Source organism: Amblyomma mixtum, chromosome 4 (genome assembly GCF_055824585.1).
Source record: "Amblyomma mixtum isolate Tamu chromosome 4, ASM5582458v1, whole genome shotgun sequence".
In the NCBI taxonomy this organism is placed as follows: Eukaryota; Metazoa; Arthropoda; class Arachnida; order Ixodida; family Ixodidae; genus Amblyomma; species Amblyomma mixtum.
Genome location: NC_143015.1, coordinates 49,149,952 through 49,156,520, shown reverse-complemented (window position 1 = coordinate 49,156,520; position 6,569 = coordinate 49,149,952). Strand labels below are relative to the sequence as shown.

Below are 6,569 nucleotides of genomic sequence, written 5' to 3'. Positions count from 1 at the left end.
AAAATTTAAAAGCTAAGGTTATCTTTTTTTACTGACGGCCTTCATTTTCGCGATACAGACTTACGCCCCAAAATCAAAATTATGAAAGCTGATTAGTTAACTATAATTAATCATTTTTCAGATTATTGAGCTCTATTACGTACATAATGCCCGTCTTGCTGTACGGTCCACCTTCACTGACCAAACCGACATCTCTCGCACTTTGTAAAATAAAAATCTGTAAACGTTAAAAAATGTCATCCAATACATATCTCTAAGTGCTGCTTTAAATTGAAAAACCACTCGGTTTTATGCTGCTCTAAAGCTCCTGATAATCATATAGCATAGGTAACACAAGTAACACAATTACCACATAGAAATTGCGCAGGAAATTTTATTGGGGTACATTTAATGCTATTGTGGTTCTATAGTTCTGTATGCTTCTTATCGTCGATGCTTTTCTTTCTCGCTCCTTATTTCGCTGAGTTTAGTGCCCACGGCCAGCAACAGCAGCTTTCCGGAGAGCTCCCGCCCCTTCTTGGTCGGCAGGGCCGTTGTGTAGGCTGCGTGGGAGATAATTTAGAGCGATCATGATATAAATCTGCGCAGAACTTGTGCACATGGCCACAGTAGCATAAGTTGAAGAATTATGCACTGAATCCGAGACACCCTACCGTAAAATCCATTGTGGGATATTAGAGGTGCCCTGCGACGTACATAAAACATGGGTTCTTTAATCTTTGTATGCAGAGTAAGGGACATTGTGAGTCCTGAACGCGCAATGAGATCACCGAAATCATAATATTTGATATTTTAATCTTCGCTAGAAATGCTTGTTTCGAGCCGATGGTGTCGCAACGCGGCGGCCGTTTGCGGCAGCGGAAATGAGGTGGCATCTAGATAGAGCGCTGCCTTTCTCATTGATTGGGCGTCCAGTTTGCATATTGTTCCTTCATACTTGTGAAATGGATCCAAAATATTTTGTCTCTGAGTACTGAAAGCTTTTTCGCATGCCACAAAAACTGGAAAGAAGCAGGGAAAGCGAACGAAAACTAACAAGAATACAGCTAGGGGCGACACTTTCCATTCCACTTCAAACCTTCATGGCGGCCAGCGCTGTTCAAAAAACGTTGGCTCAGACCAGAAAGCGCGCGCGTCGAGACCGGCCGTGACCATACCAAGACGGCACCGAAAAAAAAAGCCAGTCGATACACCTTGCCCAAAATGTGAAGAGAAAGGCCGGACAGGAGACGGGAGTCGAGTTTGGGGGGGAGGGGGGCTACCGCTGACAGCCTTAGAGTCCGACTAAAAAAGAAACTTCGGGGAGCTTCCTTTGTCGTTAGTCCCCCCTGCCTTTACTACGGCGTCGCGTACACGGGGGGAAGACGCCGTCAAAATGCGCGGCTGTCTACAGCCCCGACAAAGCAACAACTGCATGCACGCTTCCGCTGCGTGGGCGCTAGGCGCGGTTCTGATTTGTAGCGCCCAATCTCGGTACTGGGTGAGTGAAATGGGAGAGTGAAATGCGTTTTTGTCTGAGCTTTTCATTTCGAATTTTTAGAGTGGAATAACTTTCGCTTGCATGCTCCGATTTCAATAATTCTTTTTGCTCTGGTCTCTGGAACGCATGATGAATCTATTTAATAATATTAACTGGTACAGAGCAAATCATCGCGATGCCCCTTTAAAAGCTTAGCCTCATGCTTTTTTTTGGGGGGCTTTACCATTAAAGTTTCCTGGCACAACCGCGAACGGAAACAGGTATACGCCAATTGTTTCTGAAACACGTTCGTTCGCACTAACCACCCGAAATAAAACGCGTACCAGCTCTTCATTCCACTGCTCCTGCTTAGCTGTAGAGCGCAAGCCTTGTTGCAAATGTAATGGGGCCATTGTAGCCTAATTGGATACGCAGAACGCAGCAATGCTGATCCCGTGTTAAAATAGAATTAGCACTATTACTTACGACAATGAAAAGGGTTCAGTTCCTGATACGTGCATATGACAGAATCCATGACAGGTTGTTGTCTACGTCTCGTTACTTAGAAAATACATCCCTAACTAGCCCCGCAATGTGCTTAGCGAGGTTAGTCTATGTTTTTTGCGTTACACAATTCATATCATGAACTTGAACTACCGCTGGCAGGAACGCAACTCGGTGGCGGTAAAAATTTAGCTACTGAAAAATGAGAGATTACTCTCCGACTGCACATAGAAATAAATCATGCATTATGATACCATTTAGCTTAATTTATAGCCCTATCATCGAAAACTGCCGACGGCATTGACAAAGGTAACCAACAAAGCAAAACGGGAAAAACAGTAAATGGTTGTTCACGCTTACCTGAAATATTGATGATTGCAGGTTCACAGAAACCTTGGTATTTCCCGCTCACTTGCACCCTGGATCCTTCCGATGGCTCATCATCCCATGCATGCTTGGCGCAGGTCATTTTCACGACGTCAAAAGTGTCTTCTTCCTCAAAACGCACAAGTGTGGCGCTGTACCATGATTTCAAAGGAAAAACAAGTGGATGCAACAACGGGTATAACCGGAAATTGCTCGCCCGGCACGAAAGTGCGTAGCACACTGCAGAGTCCGGCTTCTAGCTCTGTGCAACAGACGACATTCAAGGGTGGCGCCACCATTGCCTTCCTTAGCAGATATCTGTGCATATCTGTGCATGTCAGATATCGGCACTTGCGCACGGGCGCTCGCGCGCGCGTCAGAAGCGGGGTCCGGTTTACAACAATGGCAGCACCGCGGGGGCTGTCGGGGACTCTTTTTCTTCATGGCTTGAAGCTCTCCTCCCCTAAATTTTCTTGGAATCCTTGCAGCTCCCCAACCATCTCTTGTTCACGGCTTGACATTTTTTTCAGTCGGCTCCCGAGGGAGAGCGAGCCAGCACCAGGAGCATGGAGGTTCATGCCACTTTTCGACGCCCGTCGCGGTGCGTGCTGGGCGCGCAGGCGCTTCGCGTGTATGCCTCGGAAGTGTCCATCGAGATGGGGCTTTATATCGCGTGTATATTTATCAAAATAAATATAACTAACGATACCCCTGCTGCGTCGTGTTTTCGGATCACTCTGTAGGACGTATTATGTAAACTGAACCGAATAAATATTTCGTCCTATCTACATAAACCAAAGAGAGGCTTGATTGAAACCTGTTATATTCGAAGTGATTGTTAAAGCGAATTTCGAAAATCGCTAGCTCTCTGCTCCTTGTGCTTGACACTGCGCAATGAATTCGACCATACATCACGTCAGATACATCACAAAGGTCCCAATCGCCTTTCCTAGAGATTGATACGATGCGCAGCTTGACGTTTGCATTCGCTCGCAGATTTAGCATCTGCTTGTTCCGCAGATTCGGCACCCCATGCGTGAGCGGTCTTCTCTTCTTGAATGCCTATACTAGCTGCCCGTTGTGGCACATAATCACGTCATTTTACATGTTTGTTGCTTTAGGACAGGGTGGATTACGGGAAAGTTTCAGCTGGTTATCAAAGGTAACGGCGCGCCTTCTCTATCAAATATGTAGCTAGTCAAACGGCAATCTCCGTTTTGGACAAATAGGTTTCATGAGTTTTTTGCACACATAAATGATGTTCTGAAGGTGCAGTTTCACAATTTATATTAAGAAATGATTAGCGGTACACCACAGCGGTTTCTGTATGCAAGTTATTCGGCCAAGCGGCCGTATAGTGTGGTGGAATTATCACCGTTAATTTCCTAACAAACCTCTTAAAATTCTAATTACTTGTTGAGGTTTAAGTGCTTGTTTTTGTGAAAACACAGGCAGTCATTGTGTTAGTGCGTTATCTTTGCCTAAATTTTTCAAAAAACGACGGCGTTCTGAGGTATCTTCAATGTCTGGTTAAATCGACGTGATTACGACCTGAACAGAGTGACCAAGGGCGCCAAACTTTTCCCTGGTGTGATGACCAGGTGCATCTCGTGATGTTTCTTCGATTTCTCTTGCCTAGAATGAAACAAAACACTTTTCAGCTTCTTCTAGTGCTCGTCGTCATGAACACACAAAAATCAGCAACAAATGCCTTCTACCAGGGAACAGCAGTTAGCATACTTCATTGGAAAAATTAGATCGCTGGTATATACTGTTTTGCATGCATAATTGCACGGATTGGGGCGGAATTTTTTTTTTTGAGGGGGGGGGGGATTTGTGTGCGCTGTACTCCATTGCAGCACACAACAACATGTTGTAGTTCTTTAAGGAGAAGCAGAAGGCTGCAACGGCTATAAGAACCGAATTGCCTGATCTGAGGGTCGCTTTTCACTCCAAAGTTGAGGACGGGGATCGCCATCATCGTCATCCGTGATCAATTTTACAAGACAAATAACCCTCCCATCGACCACCGATTAGCTGCTGTTGAATTCAGTCGGGCAGGGTGAGGCTACCCTTGTTTTTTGTCACATCTGCTCATCAGACATTCCATAAGCTTTGACTGTGACTCGCTGCCCTTGGAGTCCACTCTGCCACTCTAAACGCCGACCTTTGTTCGGCTCGTTACTTGGCCACCCTAAGCTCATTTTTCCGCATTTTGTTAGTGCTAAGATATGGATGACACCAGTTTGTTCAGTAATACTCTAATCGCTCCCCTTGACGTTATCGCTAGTATTTTCCTTGCCATGCCCAATGCGTGCTACACGGCTGCTTGAAATCCCGTCGAACCGATCGCCACTCGAGTCGACAGAGCTTTGCGGAAAATGAGAAAAAGATATCTTAGCGGAAAGTTGAGCACTCAGAGGCTCTTCGGCGTCCGGCCGACATTCGACGGTTCTAAATGCTTACGAAATGCGAACAGAGACCGCCCCTGTCATTGGCGGTGGCCGTTATCTTGCCTCAGAGCCGCGTCCCGCAACTGCTTCGGCCCTCTTGATTTCGACATCTGCTGCTGACTTGTTTCTTCTCCTCTTTGTTTAGCACACTGCTTGCGTTGTCGCTAATTTAGTGCTTCAAGTTAATGACTCGTCATTCAGCATTTACAGCGTGCGCGTGAAATTTCAGCGGGAATACACAAATGTCGACTGCACTGCAGTACCACCGTTGTCTGCATACCTGTTATCGTTTGTATATGGCATAAAACGCAAGCTATGTTGAATATTCTCTTTCTGATGCGCGGATTGTAACTATGCTTGTTTACACAGCATGATCACTGCAAGAAGACCGGATGATTGCGAAGAAACACTTGATAGCCGGAGAACTGGCGCTTCCCGATCGTGGTAGATCCGCTTTCTTCCATACCACAAATACTCGGTGCTGAACTGCTTTATCCAGAAGCATGTTCGACGATTGATCGCATCAATGAAAATGATCTGATTTCTTATCCACGAGCGGCGCCAGTGGTCGTCGGTTGACAGCTCCCTAAAGCAATGCTCGGCATGCCGGGTGACACCGGCGCTTCCCGCTCGTTCTATTTGTCCTGTGATATCAGCAATCCTCCGCTAAGGGTTGCAGTTTCCAAAATTTCACTTATGACCATTTGCATTCGCCAAAACTTGTGTATTCGCTCTCCACAAAAGCCGAGACCACATACGCGAACAATGCGGACTAGCGCTTATTCGTCGAAAGCAAGGGTCTCATCGAAGCAGCTCATGACGGCGCTGGAGAGCTCGGAAAGCGCCGTGATATGGTATGGTTGCGTGCACAATGGACTTCAGTTCAAGAGAAAAAAGCTATCTTTCTATGATTTAGTATTTTTTGCGGAAATATGGGGAGTCATCATACTAAGAAGCAAACAGAATGAGCGGGAGCGTCAGGTTCATTATAACTAGGATCGGCTATACAATCCAGCCGGAATGAAACGCGAACACGCATATCGCCTTCTTTTTCTACATTGCAGAGAAGTATTCACTTGGAGCCAGTTAAAAAATATGTACTTCGGTAGATCCTTCACCCAGACACAGGAATCAGCCTAGTTCTGTACAACAGATGAAAGTATACAGGCAAAATATTTTGTTTTGTTCACATGGGCTGTTCGCTTGCCTTGCTGTAGACGGAACAAAATGGGCTGTTAACATCTGACCAGTAAATAATTTACATAGCATTTTTTTTCTCACATGGTGTTTCGAATGGGGTTTTAATAGCCGAACGATGGCTGTGGTGTCCAAGTTAAGTATAGGCTCCATGCGCTGCAGTTTGGCGAGCACGAGTGACGTCATCTGGGTAACAGGGAAGGGGGACGGGGGGAAGATGGACGTCGCTCTCTCGCTCAGTTTGCAGTCAGCTAGGAGAGCTCCAAGATATTCCCTCCGAAAGCGAAAACAAACTTCGCTAATTATGGGTGGCTCGACCTACTGCTGTGTTTATATATCGAAGATAAAATTACATCTCTTTCAATGGAGATCATGCATGCTTGCGCATGCACATGAGGGTCCACTGGAACAGAGTGTATTTTGGAACTAAATTCATGAGTGCAAACTGGGAGCGGATTTACATAGTCTAGGGTGTTTTCAATGTGTCATCACTGGTAGGAGTCCTAGGAGTTGCTTTGTTTCTTTGTGTAAAGAGAAGTAATGCGCTGAGTAATAGGCAGTGGTTTTGGGGGGCGTTCTTGGAGCGGGCA

At 45.9% G+C, this 6,569-nt stretch overlaps 1 long non-coding RNA gene across 1 annotated transcript; it reads right to left on the bottom strand.

Annotated features, from left to right (window-relative positions):
* Positions 1 to 405: 405 nt before the first annotated feature.
* LOC149346451 (uncharacterized) lies at positions 406 to 2,594 on the bottom strand. The gene is made up of 2 exons (XR_016292080.1): positions 2,324 to 2,594; positions 406 to 542 (listed from the first exon to the last, which is right to left on the bottom strand). It is a non-coding gene; the product is annotated as an uncharacterized LOC149346451 (long non-coding RNA).
* Positions 2,595 to 6,569: the final 3,975 nt, after the last annotated feature.